This window comes from Phyllostomus discolor, chromosome 2 (assembly GCF_004126475.2).
Source record: "Phyllostomus discolor isolate MPI-MPIP mPhyDis1 chromosome 2, mPhyDis1.pri.v3, whole genome shotgun sequence".
Lineage (NCBI taxonomy): Eukaryota > Metazoa > Chordata > Mammalia > Chiroptera > Phyllostomidae > Phyllostomus > Phyllostomus discolor.
This window is the reverse complement of record NC_040904.2, coordinates 162,983,729-163,004,767: the sequence shown is the minus strand read 5'-3', so window position 1 is coordinate 163,004,767 and position 21,039 is coordinate 162,983,729.

Genomic DNA, 21,039 nt, shown 5'->3' with positions numbered 1-21,039 from the left:
CTCCTGGAATTACATGCTCAGCAGCCTTCCTCCTGCCTTTGGGGGAGACACCCCTGCTTCTCTCTCATCCTCCATCCAGATCCTGCTCCCACCACCCATAGCTGCAGCTGCTCCCTCCTCCCCACTTTAGAAGAATGTGCCCCTCCCTTCAGCTCTCCATCCACAGGGGTAGAGTGGGAGGGAGGCAGCATATGGCCCCATTTTCCTTGGCCTAGGCAGGCTATTTTGGAAATGAGAAACCCCCTTTGCCCTTTCCTCCCCTCTGGGGAGCACCCTCCCTCCCCTCTCCACATTCCCCAGAAGTTCTCAGACTGAGATCCATCCTACGTGCAGTTATGTGGTGAAATCACTGCTTTCCTGCCCCGAGGCGCCAATGCTGGGAAGGGAGTCTACTCAAACCTTTGATGTAGGCACGTTTTAAAAGGCCCACCTGTCCCAGCTCTCCCCAGCCCCCAGCCTGAACTGCTGGAGCCCCTCATCACAGCTTTAAATCCCAGGCTAGCTCCCAACACAGCCAGGATCCAGTCACACACACCCTCTCCCGCTGGGGGTAATCAAAGCCAACCGGCTCACTCGGGGACATCTGTCTCTGTGAATAAGGAGCAATCCCAAACTTGAGGGGTTCAGTGACACTTAAAAGCTTCAAGCAGGAAGATCTGCAATTTCTCTTGGAGCAAGGCCTGTGGGGAGGGTTGCTCGGAAACCCTCGTTTGATGTTGGGCTTTCATGGCTGCGGTTTGATCCAGATGTTCCCCACTTGTGGGATTTTCTCCTTGAGAGGAAGGGGCCCTTGGCTGTGAAGACATTTCCATCTGTGCACATTTGGATCTGGCCAGCAGGGCGAGGGTCCTTTCCTAGCTGATACTACACCTTGCTCTCGCCAACCCTGCCCTTTCCCCCAGGATCACATCCTTTCCCTCACCTTCAAAAAAGAGAAGAGGGCAGTCCCAGCACCTGGTAAGTTTGCTGCATGACTGTCCAGAAATGGCTCTTACTGTTTTTCTGACTCCATCAGATGGAGCTGGAGTTGGTTCCCCAAGATGGTTCCCAGATCATGAGAAGAATAGGAGAGGGAGTTCAAGAACCAGATTTCTGGCCAAAGAGCAAACAATCACCTAAGAAAGTGTGAATGGGACACACTGAGAGTGAATGAGTCAGAGCTCTTAAAAAAGAAAGTGGCCCTCCCTCTTTTGGGTCCTCAGTCCTACAAGGGCAGAAGGAAACCTTTCCAGACTGACCCCCTCTGCTCCCTCAGGGCTTGAAAACCCCTCTGCTCCCTCAGAGCTTGGAAAGATCAAGGTCATCCTTCCTCAAGTGTTTCACTGAAACCTGGAAATCTTTCCTTTAACCTTAAGAGCCTTCAGAAGTTCCTGCTGTCCAGCCTCAGTCACTGCTTGCTTGCTGTAGCAAGAGGTGGCTTCTCCAGGGGAAGTACATCAGCCATACTCAGTGGTCCTCTAAGGCCCCTCAGCATCTTTCTAGACACTTCTGCATCAAGAAATCAGAAGAAGGGCTATCAACTCTATCAAAAATCAGATTGCTCCTGGAGATATGCTGGTGACCACAAAAACTCTTGGATTCTTCCCTTCATTATGGAGGTCACAGCTGAATTTGGACACATGGATATATTGAGTGATAGAGGACAGACAGACAAAATACACTTCAAACGTGCTGGACAAAGGTACCAGCCCACAAATAGATCCTAAATGACATGTATCAGCCACAAGTTCAGGTAAGTGGACTCTTTTTTTGAGGGGGGTGGGGATGTGTAAGAAGTGAAGTTTGGGAGGCTTCCTGTAGGAAGGGGAGTTTCAGAGGATAAAATAAGGTAGGAGCCACTGAGTACAAGAGGCTGGGGAGAACTATGAGATATAGGTCTATGGGAGAAGAAAGCAATGGTTCCCCATTGGGCCAGAGAGGGAAGGGATGGAGAGAAAGGAAGGAGGAAGATGGGAAAAGCTCCACCAGCTGTCCCACCTAGAACATTGGAGCTGCTGTGCCCTGCTCCCCTTGCTCTATGCAGCAACGGGGAAATGCACATTTTGGGGATCAGCTTTTCCCCTGCAGGTCCTGAGGGTCAGTTCTCAGGACTCTTCTTCCTCTTGGACTTGATCCAGTCAAGCACAGATGGGTAGTCACCATAGTGATGGAGGCAGGTGGCATTAGATCTCCCTGGCTTGATTTTTTCTTATTCCCCTACATCCTCTCTCTCATAGGCAATAATTTCTAATTTTGCTTGGCCTTATACACCCCATACGTCTCTAGCTCAGAGAACCAAGAAGCACTCCATCACTCTTAAACTGGGCCTTGCCACCTGTGGGTCCCTCCCCTCCCACACGTACATTCACACAACTGGAGCAAGTGGTTAGCTTCCCCGTGCCCCGCTCCAGCCCCTCTCCCCCTCACTCTACCCTTCTCATCTTTCAGGCTAGAATTAGAGACTTTGCTCTTACAGGGGGATGGGGGGGGGGGCATGGTCAGGGATCCTCACAGCTGGATGGCAGCTGGAAGAGCAGCAGCCTGTTCTGTGTGCTCACAGTGGCTCCCTGGAGGGGACCAGTGACAAAAGGAAAAGGTGCTGGGAAATCATGTGGGAAGCGAGGAGAATAAAGGGAGGGCTGGGACTCACACAGTGGGATTCTTTACCTGGTCTTGTCTGATCTGGAGGGTGGGGGTCAGGTGCACAACAAGGTGTTCTGGGTCTGGGGGAGACGCTGGCAGTGGTAAGACACCACCTCCCACTCCTCTGCTCCTCCCACTTGCCGTTACTGTGGCATCCAACTGAGGACATGCCTGCCACAACATGCTGCCCTCATCCCTCCCTGTGACTTCACTTCCACCACTCTAAACCCTTAAACTCGTGCCCAAATCATCCCTCCACAGGGTAACTACCATCTAACCTAAACTCTCTACTCCAGAGACAAACGTGTTCCCCAACTAGCACTGTGGATGGAGAAATAGATGGGACCAGAAACTGCCCCTGCCTTCTCTCCTGAGGGGCTAGCAGAGTCCCAGCTTTTCCCAGAATCACCACTCCCAAGCTGACATGAAGACACGAGAGGGAGAGAGACATCATGCATAAAGCTGGGGCTGGGGCAGCAATAGCCCCCACCCTCCTTATTAGTGCATGAGAGCTTCCCCAGACGTGACGGTTCTGCTTCCGTGCCCTGGAAGGCCCCACCAGCACCTGCTCCTCCTCTTCCTCCACCCCATTATTGCCAAGACACAGTAGTTTGGGAAAGTTCAACCCCCGGGTCTGGGCTAAGAAGTCTGGGTGAGAGGACAGAAGTGAGAAGCTCTCCTTAGTGTTTCCTGCAACCTGGCCAGGCTAGAGGTGCCACGACCTGAGTCCTGCATCAGACCCACTGGACTCACCGGAGCTCATAAATGAGATCATGGCCAGCAAGCTATCAACATGGAGCACCCACTGTGTGCTAGGCTGGGTTCTGCTGAGGGAGACATAAAGAAGCACTGTTTTACTGGTCACATACTCCATATACCACAGGAACTTTTAGAGGTACGTATTACAAATGCTGGAGACTCTTATGCCTTCACAGAACCCCATAATCTTACCCTCCCCTATGTCCAGACACATGATCACATGGGAATCTTGGACACACAAGCTAGACAAAAGAAAGAACTTTTCCCTGAGTGTGGGTTGTCAATGATGTACAGTGAAATCACCAGAAGGCCTCTCTTCTGGGAAAGCAGAGAACCAGAAGAGCCCACATCTTGTTGTGCCAAGGCATCTTGTTGTGTCTGCAGGCAGATGGGTGGCATAGATGACCCCTCAAGATCCTTCCCAAAATAAGGCAGAGCAGTGGAGGTTATAGTAGAGGGGCTTGAGGAGGAGGGGACACTCAGGGACTGACAGACTGACGGAGGCAGTGGAAGACCAGGGTCGGGGGAGCAGAGGTGGAGAGATGAATGGTCCCAGCTGGACTGATGGACGATGCCGGGATGGATGGATGGCGGTTGAGGTTTGTTTACTGGCAGCCCCCAGCCCGCCACCGCCAGGGGAGAGGAATGGCGGCTGGCACATCAGAGGGCTCTTAGGGAGGCTCATGGAGATGATTTAGATGGGAATGAATCAGCTCCATATGGATTAAGTGTCCCTGCAAATCCCAGGATCTTACAGATGAGGGGACGGGGCAAGGGCACTGAGGGGAGGGGTGGGTGGGGAGCAGCATGAAGCTGGCACAGAGACACAGGCCTGTAGCCAGTTGGACGGCGTGCTCAGAGGGCACGGGTGTCCTAGCCTGGCATGGACACCACCCCAACCCTGGGCCTGTTGGGAACACTGTATCTTTGGCCTGACACCAGGCTTTAGGAAAACTTGTGGAGTGTCCTTTCTAGGTGGGTTTCTGTCTTCTCTCTTTTTCTCTTTGAGCCTTCTGTGTCTTCCATCTGCATTTTTCTGTCTCTCTCCTCCTGCCTCCACTGTTCCTGTCTCTCCCCTCCCCACCTCTCTGTCTCCCTGCTGCTCTGTCTCTTTCACTAGAGATACGAATTTTCTGTCCCCTCCAGCCCTTAGCACTGCCCTCCCTCTGGCCACATGCACAGTACCTGTTCTCTCACAGGCCCTCAGGTTGGCCACTGTTTGGAGAACCAGGAAAGTGGTCTAAAAAGTGATTTTTTTGGCTACACAAAGTTTTCTCTCTTTCTCTCCTCCCACCTTGCCTGCAGCCCTCCTTTCACCTGAGCTCTGCAGACAGCAGGTTGAGCAGACCGTGCATTCCTGGGCCATCTGCTGGCTGTGGGGCTATTAGAGGCGCCACCTCCCCACCACCCCTCCCATGCCCTCTGTCGGCCCAGAGCTGACCGTGGTTATGAAGCCGGCTGCCACGTGGATGACCTGGATCAGAGCACGGGGTAGTCATATATGACAATCAGTTGAAATATCACAGCCGCTCTCCCCCCACCCCCACTGGTGATCTATGGACTTCGTGCCCTGTAAAAATTATTTATCGGGGCCTCAGAGTGTCCTGATTTAGTGCCGCTGCCTCTGGGGCTGAGGGGCCTGCCTGTCCGCTGGAGCCTAAGCGTTAAACGACGCTAAAAAGTTAAATGGCCAACGTTGGGGGCTCACTCAAGGAGGCGCCATAAAGCTGTCGGAGCTGCTTAAATCAGGAGCAAGGATTCCCCAGGACATCTTCTCAACATATGCCACAAGCCAAGAAGGCTCTCCTCACCCCTCTGCACCCACCCAAACCCAGCAGCCCACAGGAGGCTCGGGCCAGGTGGGCTGGGGCCTGGGACAGAGGAGACAAAGAGAGCAAGCATGACCCCTCTGCACAGCTTCATCACTGGTAGGAGCCAAGAGTGTAAGAGGCCATGTGGCCTAGCCTGCTGCCTCTGGCCAGGAGCTTCCTCATTCAGATCCAGTTTTTAAAGACTCCCAGCAGAAGGCAACGTGGCAGTCTCTTCCAGAGGCCTGTGTGGGGCAGTGCTTTCCTGGCATCTCATTCCAATCCACGTTTCTGTGGATCGAATCCACTGGAAGTCAGGGTCTTCCTGCTCGGGTTTGCAGAAGGTGTCCTGTCCAAGCTAGCCTGTGACTTCTGGTCTCCTCCCCACCCACTCACACGGCTGTCTGAAGAACAGAGCCCACCCTTGGATCATTATCCTCCACCAGGTGGGTGCCAGCATGACACTCAAGCTTCACACAGTTTTCCCGGCTGAACACCAGTTCGTGCTGCCACCGCCCGGCCGTGTGCAAGAGGGAGGTGGGTCTCCACAGGCTGTCCATCACACCTTCTTTCAGCAGCAGTAAAACTGGCCTCTTAAAACCTCCGCTTGGGTCCCTAATATTTGCCTGGCTATATATCTCTGGTGATATATGGACAGAAATTGCTCGTAAATGGCTATAAAACCTCTTAGTTGATCTGGGGAGGAGGTGCTTGAGGGTGGGCATAGCCCAGGCTGCAGGAGGATAAGAAGCAGAGCCACTCCACCGAGCACCCCAATCGCAACCCAGATCCCATGGATAAGGGGCTGGGCGTGGGGCCCTGGGGTAAGAATAGAGGAAGGAGAACCAGGGGAGGGTCTTCAAGCCCTTCACAGGGTATTATGTGGCTGTCTCACCTGGCTGTCCCAGTGACATGCTGGGTGGTCTTGGACAAGTCACTCAGGGGCTCTGTACCATGGTTCCTATCACTAGTGAACATAATGACACCTACCCAGCATCCCTCATTAAGGTGTCATGAGGACCAGATGAGGAAAGGCATAGAGAATTAATCAGTGCTTTGTAAACGAAGGAAGTTGCATATATTGGGCATTGCCCCTAAATGGGCATGGTGTCCTTTACCTAATTGTGTCTAATCCTGACAACATGTAGATATTACTGTCATGTAGACACTACTGTCTCCATGCTATAGACACAAAACCTAAGGTTCACAGAAGTGCATGTGGGTGTCAGTGCCAGGGTCTGCTTCCAGAGCTGGTGCCTTTCCACACATCAGAATGAGATCCTGGCAACAGGAGAGATAACAGGTAAGATACTAGGGGGACTTCCATCAAAGATGTGGGGGATGTTAAGACAGACAGCTACTCTCCTAGATCCCTCCCCTTCTCCAGAGCACAGGCCTCTCCCCCTTGGACACTTCTGTTTCAGTCCTCAAAGGGCCTGAGAGTCAAGGGGTTCCCTCAGCATATTCCCAGTCACAGTACCCAATTACCCAGAGAAATAGCTCCCAAAACGGAAGGGGGAACCCTGGGACTTTGTGGGAAGTCAGTCCCTCCACCTAGGCGACCAGGAGACAACAGGCTGTAGGTGGGCCAGGGGAGGAGTACCTTTTCAGGGACAGATGTAGACTAAAACAGCCACAGTCCCTGGGTCCCTAGCCCAATGCTGCCACAAGCCCCAGCCCCTGGCTATCCCTCTGGTTACCCCCTCCTTCCAGTCCGTGGTTGCCTCTTCCCTCCATGACCCCCAGCCCTCTTCCCCCACCCTGTGTCCCCTCTGGTTACTACATACCCTCCCCCCCTCCAGCATCCCTCTGAGAGCCCCGGGACCCCCTCCCAGTTATTCCACCCTCTCCTCCCCCACCACGTCAGTCCAGTATCTGGCTGCCCTTCCCTCCACTGAGCCTTAGTTCCCTTCTTCCTCTCTCCCCAAGTCACTTCAGCCTCTGGTTGTCCCCTTTGGTTGCCCACCCTTTCCCTTGCCCCTGGTGTCTGGACACCTCTTCCTTCCACGATCCCGCAGCCCCTACGTTTCCCCTAGTGCCCCTCTAGTCTCTTCTAATCTACCCTCTAGTACCCCCAACCCCTGTCCTGCCCTTTGTCCTCTTCTTGTGACAAACTGGGAGAAACAGTAGGAAGACCACCTTTCTGCCCCACACCTCCCCTTTGCTAGTGCCTCCCATCCCCAATCCCACTTTTCTTTAAGTTTCCAAATCAACCTTCCTCCAATAATAATGATAAAGCAGGAAGCCGGGCCGGAGGACAGTGCAGATTTTTCTTCTTGACACGGAGTTTCCGATTAAAGGCAAAGGGACATAAATCCTCCCGCGTAATTGCTGTGCTCCAGCTCAGAGCCACTCGAGAGGGAGTCTCCCACCTCCTCTGCCCCTGCCCCTGGGAACCCCACCTCCAGCGTGAACAGGGCTTGGTCCCCAGAGCCTGGGCTGGGCTGGGAAGGGGGAGAGCACAGCTGTGGGAAGGGGCTGGCATCAACCTGAGCTGGGCTGCCTGCACCTGCTTTGGCGGGGATGCTGGCCCCGATGGACTGTAGCCCATGGTCCACCTCAAAGCACCTTTCCCAAGACACGGGCAATCCCTCAGCCCCTCATACTGAAAGCATGCTTTAGGTTATGGCAAAGCTTTTCAGCATTCATTCTCATTTGATTCTTTTAAGGCACAGGTGGCAAACACAAGGCCCGAGGGCCAAATCCAGCCCTCCACCTTGTTTCATCCAACCCAGCACCTTGTTTCAACCCGGGGGCAGTGCCAAGCTCTCCCTTAACTTTAAGGGTGGTTACATTTATACAGTCCTAAAGTTACATTCAGCCCTTTGAAGTCAACCATGAGGCTGATGTGGCCCCCAGTGAAAATGAGTTTGACACCCCTGTTTTAAGGAGCTTGAAATTTATTAAACAAATATCAGCTGAATGGTGTAGCTCTGAGTGATCAGCCAGTGCAACTCCCCTTGTTTTACAGATAGGGGAACTGAGGCCTGTGGAAAGGGTCAGCTAGTAGCAGAGCTGGGACTAGAATGCTGTCCAAGCCCCCATCAGAACTGTCCTCACAAACCAGGGAGACTGACACCGCTTTACTCTATTAAATCATGGGCCCAAATAGCCTCCTCCCAAGTGGTTTCCTGAGCTGTCAGAAAAGGTTTTTAAAAAATCAAAAATGCTTGATGTTCTTATCCCCTAAGATTAATGAAAGAAGACACTAAAAGTGTATGTGTGAATTGCTCAAGGCAAGGGTTGAGGGCAGAGCCTGGAGTTGCTTTGCCTGCTGACCCTACATTTCATTCTCCTTATAATTTTACACCCAGAGAGTCTAACTTTCCTGTTCCTCCCTTCACTGAACAACCCTCTCCAGCTATGACTAAGTCAGCCCTGGATGTGAGTTTCCTCTTCCATCAGACCAAGACGATGGACCTCTGTGTCTTCCCTCTGACCTGCCATTTCCCAACACTCCCATCATCTTCACCTTCAATACCTGCCCCCAATCCAGACCCAAAACAGACCTGTACAGTAGATGTATGTACACATGTACAGCGTGTGGTTCCCACAGTCCTGGGAACCCAGCAGTCCTGTCTGTCTTCATCAGGGGAAATTCCCACAGAGGCCCCAGGATTTCCACATCAGGTATAAACCACCACATCTTCTGGGTTTCCCTAGCCCAAGAAGAGCCATCTGGCCTGTTGTCCTCCCAGACCCTTTCCCCAGCATCTCAGGTGAGGGGGGCCTTCAGCGGGGGTGAGTAAAAGAGAAGTCACATCCTCATTCTGCTTACCCATCTCTGAATAAAACAGGACTGGACTGATTCAGGGAGGGTCCTCCAAGGTCTAACCTCTAGGTTTCCTATTTGACTGGGCTCCTTGAACATCCTGACAAAGTGGCAGATAACTGAGTCCCTCCACTGGACCTGGACGGACACCCTCCATGCATCCACCAATCCATATCCAGCCCTGTGCACCTGCCTTTCCCTCGGCTGCAATGAAATCAAGTGAGGAGCAAGGTCAGGGAGGGCTTTGGAGTCTTCAACAAGATGTCCTATCCGGTCAAGAAAGACTAGTGTGGCAGAGGCGAGAAGGCTGGCTCCACCACTCCGGCAGGGAGCCAGGTTGAGGCTTCTGTGCCACGCTGGGTGGCAATGCAGCACTTCCTGGGCCTGGTAGTTCTGAATGTTACCATAGGGCTTGGGGTTGTGACTGTAGGTTCTGGATGCTGACGTAGGGTGTGGGGATTACTGTGGAATTGCCCTGGGGATGATGGTGGGGTGTTGAAGAAACCCTACTTAGCCTAAAAGGCCCCAAGCCTGTGCTTCTGCCTGGGCCCAGAATGGGGAGGGAACTAAGGTGTAAAAGAAAGCCAGGGTGTGGGGGGAGGACAGAAGTGTCCCAGGTTCCCAGAAACGGGGAATAACCTGAGGTTACAGGGCAGCAAGGCCCTGCTCCACCCCATCTTGGTATTCAGGTCCCAAACCCTGGTCACCAGTGGCATTTACTGACAGCACGGGGTTGGGAGTGTGAAAGGACCCTTGCTTCCCAGAGAGGGATTGAAGGCCAGATACTGTGCAGGCCCCCGGCTTTCTGTAGGGAGGAAGGAGTGGGGAGAAGGGCCTAGGCAGCAGTATGGTGCTCCTGTGTGTGTGTTCCCAACAACATCTAGGCTCTGGCTCCCACCTCAGTCTTAGAGTCCTGCCTGGGTATTGCTGAGGCAGGGAAGAATGTGGAGCAAAAATGTATACGCCCTTCTCCTGCCATCTTCCAGGGATGACAGACCCTCATCTGGGACCCAGGAAGACAAATGGAGAATCATTCTTGCAGCTTAATCAGGGAAGACTTTCTGAGAGATGGAAGTATGGAGCAAGGACTGGACAAAGAGGTGGGAAGGTGGGAGGTCCCAAGCAGGAAGAGGTTCAGAGCCATTTCAGAGGTGAGCACCAATGAGGGTGAGTTCTAGCTCCAGAGACTTTGGGTAGGGAAAGCAGAGACATGTACACTTGTATCCATCACTCAGTAAACATTTACAAAGGCAGCCATGTATCAGGCACAGCACCAGGAGACATACAGATGAACTAGACAGGCAGGGACAGCAACTGGAGAGGCTCCCAGAAACTCAGCTCCTCCCCGCAAACTTGCAAAGCTGTCCAGGTCTCTGCTAGCTAAGCTTCTACCTCCATGCCTCTCCAACCCAAAAGAAGTCCTTTACCTGTAACTATAGCTTGCTTCTTCCCCAGGGTTCCACCCATGCTCCAACCCCACCCTGGTCCCTGCCACTTATATGTGTCTTGCCCTTTCCCTCTGGGCAGACTTTGGAGCATCTTCTGGGCCACAGCCATAGCAGAGAGAATTGGGGCTAGACACTCTGAGCACCTTCCCAGCATCAGGGAGGAAGAGTGCTGAAAAGCAGAAGGCTGAGGAAGAGATGTGAGTGGATGAGTCTAGGCAGAGATCCTCAGCCCGACTTTGTATTATGCTGGGAGAGGCATCATTCATTCACCCAGGGTCGGAGATGGGGCAGGGAGAGGGGAATGAAAAACACCCACAGCCTATTAACCTACTTTTGCAACTTCATTAAAACAGTCTCCAACATGTCGCCATAAATTGTCTTCTGAGAAGGAAGCCAGATCCAACATCCAGTTCTAGCAGTGAAGTGCTTGAGAAGAGGCTGGAACAGCCAGGATAGAAGGGACAAATATTGTGGGCTGGGGGGGTGGGAGGTTCACTGAGTGGCTTTGTGGGCTGGGCCAGTCCAGCTACTATATTGCAGGAGCTCTTCCTAGGTGGGCAGCCAATGGGTGAGGAGAAGGGAGGAAATTTTATATAATATTGTACAGTTGCTCTCTGACTAAGAATCCTCGTAGCTTCCTGGAGTCGCTCACAGTGTGCCCTGAGCAACATGCTTCATGGCCCCAAGTACAGCAGACTCCAGCAGCATCCAGACTGCCTGAGGCTGGACAGGAAGCCTGGTCAGGGGAAGGAACACTGGACCATAGATCAGTGGGTCTGGGGACCCAATCCCCAGGTGGGTGACCTGGATTCACTACTTAAGTGAGTAGTGACTGAGGGCCCAAGCCCTGAAGAGGGGCTGCTAGGGTTGAGGTTCCATCTTTGCTGTTGAAGGACCTCAACCAGTTATTTAATTTCTCTGTGCCTTAGTGTACTCATGGGAATAATGATACCTCAAAGTTATTGAATCCTAAATGGGGTGACCCACGGAAAATGCATAGCACTTAGGACCTGGCACATCCTGGGGTCAATAAACATTGGCTATTGTTATTATTATGTACTTATTTATCTAGGGTTTCACAGGCCTGAAAAGGACCCTGGAGTTCATGGAATCTGATTATCTAGTTTTTATAAATGACAAAACTGAGAGCCCAGAGAGGGGAAATGACTGGGTCAAAACCAGGGCCCATATTTCCTTTCACCCAATCCAAGGATCTTCCCCAGCACATTCCCTCTGGGCTCCAGTTTTTTCATTCGCACAATGAAGGGATTAGAGTAGGTCACTAGTTTACTTCACCACGACCACTATCACTACCATCATCGTCATTGCCTTAGAACCCCTTTTCAAACCAGCCCCACTCAGAATCCTAATACACACAGGTGGACTAGGTCTGGAGCAAACAGTGCAAGGGCAGTTGGTGGTCTGGAGCCTGAGCATCAGTCCCTCCTCCTACTCTAGCAGCAACCCCAGAAGCCCACTGAAGAAACTGGGGGCCTCCAGACTCCAGGTCAAGACCATGGCCAGGATGATCCCAGGGCTTCAGTCACAGGCACCCAGGAAGCTGGAGGCCCACAAAGAGCAAGAGCTCTCCAAAATCACTCTGGGGGAGAAGGAAGGCCTGAAGAGAGACTTTCTGGGGCTAGTGTTGTTTCTACACCCTGTCTGCATGGAAAAGGGATGGAGAAGGGAGGGATGCATGGTGTGGACCAGAGGGCCTCCATTTAGAGCTACTAATCAACCTGCCCAGGTACACACCACCCTGAATGCCTCCACCCTCCGCACGCTTCCCAGCTCTGAGCTGCCCGCACTCCCACCGTAACTGCAGCCCAAGAAAACATGGCCATAAAACAGACATTTGCTTTAATTTTCACTTGAAGGGGCAATTTAGCACAGGCTGTTTGCAAGCTGTTGGAATTCTTTATGAGGCTCTATCATGTTTTCCCAAAATGCTTCCCCCTAAGCAGACTCCCAGGGTCAAAGTTCATACCTAACTACTTAGGGGAAATGGAGTTGGAGAGAGCATGGGAGGTTGTGGAAAGTGGGGAATATATATTTTTCAATCAGATCAAGAATGGCTGGGAAACTAAGAGCAACAGAAAGTCAGGATAGGATCTTGGGTCAGAGGTGAGTGTTGTGTTACTTTGCCCAGCCCTCCTTCCTCTCTTCACCTCCCACAAGCTCAGGCCAGTCCCAGTCATAAAAATGAAACGTTGTGACTCAGCCCCAGGCTCAAGGTCACTCACATACTTATTCACAATGACCAGGATACTCATATTCACAACCAACCCAATTTCACAGTGTTCTGACTGGCATTTTCTGCTCTTGGCTTTCTCTAACTCACACCTCTAGCAGCTTCACAGCCCTCCCCCCACAGACTGCTGACCCTTCTCTGTCCTCAGTTTCCTCCCTCCATCCCACCTCCACTTGTTTTCTTCTTCTTCTTCTTCTTTTTGTAATTTGTTTTATTTAAGAGAGAGGAAGGGGAGAGGGAAGAGCAAAAGATTGATTTGTTGTTACACTAATTTATGCATTAATTGATTGCTTCTTGTACATGGCCCAACTGAGGATTGAACCTACAACCCCAGTGCATCAGGATGATGCTCCAACCAACAGAGCTACCCAGCCAGGGCCCCCTTCCACTTGTTTTCTAGGGTCCTTCTTCCCTAGAAGAAAGTGCTAGATTGTATTAGATCCTGCCAGCTGCTCCCAGGAAGGGAAAGTCACCAACACGCCTCCTTCCAAAGTTGGGCTTGGTTCCTTTCCCTTGATTTTCCCACAGTCCAGCCCATCTTCCCTCAAGAGCCCTGGGCTAGGAGGCGTCAGTAGGATAAAACTCGCACATCATAAACACAGCAACTGCTCCCCAGTCTGGATGTACAGAGGCCCCTGGAGGTTATAGACTGAGGAGGGGCTAAAAAGGCCAACCCAGGGTCCCTTGAACATGTTCCAGGTCCTCTTCAGCTCCCTACAAAGAAAGCTTCCTACCTCTGAAGTCTTATGGAGGCTGGGGGCACAGGGGTTTAAGGGTGCACTCTTGGGCCTTGATCCAACCCTCTCCCAGGGGTGATGTGGGAAGCAAAGGGAAGCCAGAGGTCATAATGTAGGACAGGGATCTCCCCTTACTGAGACCCTCTCCCTTTCTCACCCTTCTGAGGAATTTTCCTGGCCTCTGTTGACAATTCCAGCCTCAGTGTTCCAAGGGAAGCATACTGAGGCAAAGGGGACAAGTCTCAGTCTGGGAGAGATCCCAGAGGTCAGGGTCAGACGTGGGGCAGGATGTCCTGGAGGCAGGGGAGTTGCAACTATGGGAACCTAGTGTGGTGGGAAATTCTGGGATTCCTGTGGAGCAGTATTTGCACAGGAGACTCCAGCAGAGGAGCTAACTGGAAACTCACTGTGGAAACTTTCTGCAGCCCAGGCCCTCCTAGCAGGCTACAGATCAGGAACCCCACTAAGGTCTGATGCCACCCTCCTGGGCTGAGTGAAGGATGGGTTCTCCCAGGGAATAATCAAGCAGAAAAGAAACAGAGCAGAGCCTACATGAAGAGAAGGGAGAATGGAAGGGGACCCAGACATAACTCCCCAAATAACTGAGTCCCTATATGGATTGTGTGCGAGAATTAAGTTTCCACCTACTGAATCTTCTCTAATGCCCAAAGAAGCCTTCAACATAGTTAAGCCTTAATCCTAGTTTTTACATAAATAAGCTGAGAGCACAAGAGGTAAAGGAAGTGGTCTAAGATCACATGGCTCTGTCTAGACCTGACACCAATCTCCTGGTGTGTGTGTGGGAGGGGGACTCTCTGGACCCTTGAGTTTAACTGCCATTGCCTAGTTACCACCCCCAGCCTCCTTACCGTCTATGGTGAAAGGAACAGTATGTGCATCCACATCTCCATCCTTACCACCACAAAAATACACGGAATCTTAGAGCAGGGACATCTAACCTCTTGATGGTGTCATTGGAAAACTGATGCCCAGAGAGGGTAAGCTGCTTGCTCAGGCAGGATCACACAGCCAGGAAGAGCCAGAGCAGGGACTTGATCTAATTCAGATGGATGCTCTTCCCGGACAGCCTCTCAGCTATTTACACATACAGAAGCCAGGCACTGTGCTGGCATCAGGAAAGTAAAGATGAATAAATAGAGACCCTGCCTTGAGGGGATCAAAATGGGGAGAAAGGGTCCTCCCAGCCAACCCCTAGAAAGGTTTATTCTCCAAATGTCAAGGATTAAGCTAAGGAAGAAGTTGCTGTAAGACGCAGTCAAATAGGCCTCCTAGAGGAGGTAGGTCCGACCCAATTGAGATGTGAATGGGAAAAGGGCATGTCCCCTGGTAACCCATGTAGGAAGAGTAAATGTAAGTGCACATGACCCATCTTCTGAAGAAGATTCTCCCATAGGAGGATTACAGGAGACCAAGCTGGAAAGTCAGGTTGGGACCAGATCAGATCCCCTTGAATGTGAGGTTAGGGAGTCTGAGCCTCACCCAGAGGCACTAAGGACTCATGGGAGGTTTTCATCTGTGGTGGGAGAAGGACCCATGCAAAGAAGTTTATTAAGAAACTTGCCCTGGAAGTAGCTCACAGGGCAGACTGCCTAGAAGAAAATCTGAGGCATCTAGTATGTCAGTTTGAGTACCAGTGTGCTATCTCTACGGATGAGTGTGTGTATTGCGTGGTGTGTGTGTGTTGTGGTGTGTGTGTGTGTGAGGGGGGACCCGAAAAAACTCTGGAATTTATTTGTAAGAAAATGTGTATTTATTCTTATGTACTTAAACTCCAGTCACCTTCAAAGTACTCTCCATTTGATGCAATATACCTATCAAGATGGTTTTTTTTCCATGGCTCAAGACAGTTTTTGAACTCGTCATCAATTTTGATGCCTTTTAGTGCTTCTACCATTTTCTGTTTCACTTCCTCCATATTGGCAAAATGTTTCCCTCTGAGGACTTTTTTCATCCAGGAAAACAAGAAAAAGTCTCTCAGGGCAAGATCAGGTGAATAGGAAGGGTGGGGCATGGAGTCCCCCCATTTTTGGTCAAAAACTGCTGAATACTCAGCGTGGTATGAGCAGGTGCACTTGTAAATCACTCATCATGAGATGGGCAAACGTATTGAAAGAGTCTTCAAAAAAAAATTTCACTGAAGCCAAATGCAGCCTCTCACAACAACTCCAGCTGGTACATGATACATATGGGTTCCTAGAACACTCACCTAGAGGGGGAAGCCTGTACTACAAGGGGCCCACCCTTCAGAAGATAATGCTGGTTTTGGGGGTCCCCCTCATTGTGTGTGCATGTATGCACGCACACATAAGCATGATGCTAAAATCAGGAAAGCCTGGCTTCACAAAACTGCCCTGGTCTGCTCTGGGGGGGAAAATGATAGATAACCAGCTTCCAGCCTGTTCTGTCTCCCCCTTAATTTCCTTCCCTAAACGGGTAAGAACATTGCCACACACTCCTCCACAGACATTCTGCAGGCCTGCACTATAGCATGCACATGAAGAAACTCCCCTAAAAGCAGAGACACATACACATGCAGAACAGAGAAAGTCTCTCTTCACCTGACACAGCCCCCAAATCTCAAGTCAGTGGTGAAGGATACCCAGGGCACTCTGAAAGGTAGGGGAGGACAGACCATCCAGCTGCAGTCCAGGAGCTCAGACAGGCAGCAAGTCCAGTGGTGGGAGATAGGGGGCGCTGTTGTGAAGACAGTTCAACCAGCCCATACAAACACTAAGAGGAGGAGAAAAGCACATTGGAGAGCAAGAGTTGAGATGGGGGAATCATTCAGAAGAAGAGTTGCTAGAGGCCATTAGGAACACACCTGCCCCTTGCCTCTCTCTGCCCACTACCCTCTGTATTACAAGCACTGACTGAAGTAACAGGGAGACCTGCCTTACCAGGATAGCTGTTTTTTTTTGTCCACCTTCCGGACTGAGGGTACCAAGGGGCTCAGGCCAACCTTTCCCTCTCTTTCCTCAACCAAGAGACCCCTAAAAATGGTGGCACTGTGACTAATGTATTCTGTGGGAGCTGTTGTTAGTGTGACCTACAGTATCAATAAACAGTGATTAGCAATGACCACAGCCACACCATCCCCCAGGGAAAGGGGGGCTGGCAGTCAGGATTTCTGGGGCTTTTCACCAGTTTTCTGCACATCCTGCCCTGGTTTCTGTTTTTACAACCCATGGAGAATCCTAATTTGGGGATTCTTAGAATCTGGGAGTCAGAACAAATCTTGTAGAGGTCGCATTCCCTCATCCCCATTTCTGCCTATCTCCAACCTGGGCACTCACGCCCCCAGGCATCCGCTGCACTGGTGAACTGCATGTGTCTGCCCCCAAGCCCTTAGTGCCCACGTGGGGAAATCTGGAGCACTGCCATCTTTCCAATCCTGGAATCTTCCCCATCCCTTTCCAAGCCAGCTCAAACAGAGCTTCCCACACTGATCTGTGACAACCTCCTCAAATGTCCAGTTCAGGGTCATCCAACCCCACCTCCCCAAGAAACCATTCCAAGTTCAACCCCACTCCCTGCTCTTCTAACTCCAGCTGACTTCTGTAGCTGTTTGCCCCAAGCCTCCCAGTGGGCAGTGATCTGAATCGCCTGCTAAGAAATCTTCCAAACCTCTACATCCACATTTCTGTCTTTAGCTCCACTATGTCTGCCAGGAAGTTCTCCTTGACATTTAACCTGAATTTTGCCCTGAGTGGGAAGGACTTGGAGAAAAGTCATTTATTTAAAGTCCTGTTCCAGCTTCCCAGGTCACTTGTGTGTAGCTGTGATGTGCTTTGTTCTCCCTATCAGCCTTCCAGTAATACTTCCCCTCTCCACACCCCAGGCCAGTGGTCCCACACCCTAGCACCCCAAAGCAGCTCAGGGGATGCCTGCCTCCAGGCTTGGCTCTAGCTATTGATGTCAGCCCTAGCCCAGTGGAGCAAGGGGGAGCAGTTGTACGGCCCAGCCCCCAGCCCTAGCTTGAGAAGGAGGTAATTAGGAGCGTGCAATCCCTGTCCCCTAACAGGTACAGCTGAACAGCTGCATCCATTATCGGGGGCAGCTGCCGGAGAGGGGGACTGTCACGTGGCTCAGCAGGACCAATAGGAAAGTGGGAGGAGGCCTCAGGCTGGGGATTGGCTGGTCTTCAGCTAGAGAGTCAGGGCTGTAGGGGATAACCTGAGAATGACCTTGTCGGGACTTTAGCCCCAGTCTCTGCTCCTCCCTAGGCACCCCTCCACCTTCCCCTAGTTCCTAACTCACAGCCCTACCAGCAGCCATGCTGGCGTTGGCATTTTCTCTTCCCCTTCAATGCCACTTATCTAGGGTATAAGGGCCTCTCTTACTCATTTTTTTTTAAAATTGAAAATAGTCTCTTGGATGCTTAATAGGTCTGTGTAAGTGTGGAAGGTGTGTAGTTTTCTGGCCTAACAGTCGGTAACTGCATGAGAAACGCTTCGATTTCTAGAGAAAAAGAAAGGGAGGGAATGGCCCTGCTTGGATAAAGAAGGGTTGGTGCAGGTGCATTTTCTCTAATTGCCAGTGTCGGTGCCAGGGCATGAGTGTGAAGGAGCATGTGCTGGCAGCCATATGCATGGTGCATTGCATGGGTGCAGCCCAGGATGTGTTTTGCATACTTGTACTGACCTGGGTGCATTACCATGTGCTGCAGTGCACTTGGGCAAAGATGGACATATTGACCTTGACCTTCTATCTGTGCTTGTGCATAGGCTCATGGTTCACATATATATACATATCACTGGGCTTATCCAGGCACACTGACACAGAAATGGAGACCCCCCTAACTTTCCTGCTCCTTTGACCCCAGCTGAGTGGGCAGGGACTACCCCTTCCCCCAGAGCCACAGGTCAGGTGGCAGCTGGCAGGAGAGGAAAAAGCAAAGAGAGGAGGGGCAGCTTCTCCAACACCTGTGAAGGTTCTTCGTTATATATGCAAATGTCCTCATTAGAGATGCAGAGCGCTTCCCCAAGCTAATAGCTGCTGCAGCCATTTCTGGTGGAAGTGCTGAGCAGAAGGAGACTGTGGGCTCGGGGAGAGGGAGGAGGCAGGACCATTGCCTTCCAGTTGAGCAGTGCCAGGGCTCATTCCCCAAGACCTGTCCTGGACAGTCCTGGGGGTGGAGATGAGGAGCCCATGGCAAGGGCTAAGGCCTGCTATGAGCAGGCACAGACCAATCAGCAGGGTACAGCCCTGTGACATGGCTTTGCCTGGGCAGGCAAGCCTCAGGGGCCCTCAACGCCCATCCTGGGTCAGGACCTGCCAGCTAGGTCCTTTGAGGAGTACTGCAGCCAAGTGCATAACCCCTACCACCACCTCTCTATCCACTGAGCCCAAAGCCAGGGTCTCTCTGGATCTTGGAGCAAGTGACCCTGGTACCTGCTCCATACGACACTAGGAGTCTCCTCAGACCTAGTCTGACACTCGGACTAATACACAGCCTGCTTCCTAGACCTCAGTTGCTCCTTCTATCACCTCTGGTGCTGAACCCCGAGAAAGTCTCATGTAGTCTTTTTCTGTCACACCAGTCATAGAGAAAGGAGCCTGATTCTAGTTGCCTCTCAGCCCCACATTCCTTGGGGCTGCCTTGTCCTTTTCCAACCTCACTGCTACCAACATGGTACCAGAGACAAATACACACACACCCTCAGAAACGTGCAATCACTCCCCTCATCACAGGGACACACACTGTCCCATTTGTATTAACTTTCCCTTAGACACACACCTGCACTCAAACAGTCCTGCCAGCTTCTGCTGTCCTTGAGCACTCATGTCACCCCATTTTGGGGACAGAGTCTACAGAGACCTCCCTTGCCCTACCCCCCACCTCTCCTTTCTTCACTTCTCCCTCCCCCTCCCGCCCTCCTCCCTGGGCACCCGTTTGCCAGGGTTATTTATAGAAGCAAGCGATAAATTCAGTGTGTTTCTCGGCGCGCAAAGCTATAAATAATGGCACAGATCATTAAACCCCGAGAGCAGGCCCAGCCGCCCCGCAAACAAGATGAAGTACAAACCACCACGTGAGAGAGAGAGAGAGAGAGAGAGAGAGAGAGAGAGAGAGGGAGGGAGAGGGAGGTGCAGGGCAGAGCCCTAGGCCCAGGGCCTGTGGGCCCCAACCTGTACCCCTCAGGCTAGTCCCAGTGAATGTGGGCCTCCAAGGGGCCTGCCTGAGTGGGCACTAGGGCAGCAGAGAGAGCAGGCCTGGGCTTGCAGGCTGGTGAACAGGGCTCATTCCCACCTAACTGCCATACCCTTCCCCTCTCCCTCTCGCATCCTCTTTCCCATCTCCCCATCAGCTGCTTCTCTCCCCCCCCCATTTTTTCATCTTTTCCTATAGTTTCTTCTGCAAATCCCTCCTCTTTACCCCTTCTCCCTCTATCTCTCCATTCTCTTTCCTTTCTCCTTTACCTTCTGCTCTTCACCTCTCCCTTTCCACCCACCTGTTCTCCTAGCCCTTCCTTCCCCTCACCCCAAATCCCCAGGCCCCAGGAGAGGCCCTGAACCCACCAAGAAGCCCTCAGTGGCAGAAAGTCCCCTGTCAGCACAATGTGGTGCTGGCTGCTGATTCAGTGTCTGTAATCTCCCAGGCAGAGGCAGCCGTGGCAGCGGGGGCAGGAAGGGGGGACAGGGAAGATGGATGAGGAGTATAAGAACAAAATGGCACGGACACCAGGGACAGGCTCAGGCTGAGCAAGGTTCCAGGGAGTAAAACCAGAGCCCCAAGCTTCAGCTCACCACCCAGCACCTCTGGCTGGTCAGTTGTGTGACAGAAGTGCTTTCTGGGTATGGAGAGCCAACACCATGGGAGAGATAAGGTAAACAGAAAGGAACAGAGGGGACCAGGCAGGGATGACAGGGAGAAGGTGTTGAAGGACTCAGAGAAAGAGGGGTCAGAGGAAACTAAAAAACAAGAGGCACTGATAGAAGGCTGACCCTACCCAGCCCCATGTGTCCCCGGTTTCAATGTGGACTCCAGAACAGCCATAATGTGCTCCCGAGTCTGGGCCCTAGAGTGGAAGATTTGGGACCTCCACCATGGCTACCACAACTCTCCCTCCTCCCTTTTAGGAAGTACTTCTACCCTTTGGGGAGTTAGTCACCCAGTCTGACTCAGGCCCATGTTTCAGAGGTCTCCTTCAGCCCCCAGCCTAAGTCACTTGCATTTGGGAATCTTTCACCACTTCCCGCTTCAGTTTGAGCCTCTCTCAGGAGGGCAGAACTTACATCCAAAATGTGCTGTATGGGGCCCTAGGAAGCCAAGCAATGCTTGACTCTTTGAAGCATAATCAAACCCAGAGATGGCAGGCAGTCAATTCTCTCCTTCTGCAGCCATGTCAGGCAAATAGACTTCAGATGGGGCAGCAGGGCTAAAACTCAATTTTAACCAGAACCCGTTGGTGCTGAGGGTCAAGAGATGCTAGGATAGGGCAGTTTAACCCTCTGAAAGTTAAGGGAAACCCCATGGGCCTGAGCAAAGTGCAGCCTGGCCTTGTGGTCAGGGGTGCACAAGAAAGCCTTGGAGCCTTCTCCACCTGCCCCTGCCCTTCCCACCCCATGGCCAAAGCGGCCATCTGCTCCTGGCTTGCTCCCCTGTCAGCCTCTTTGATGC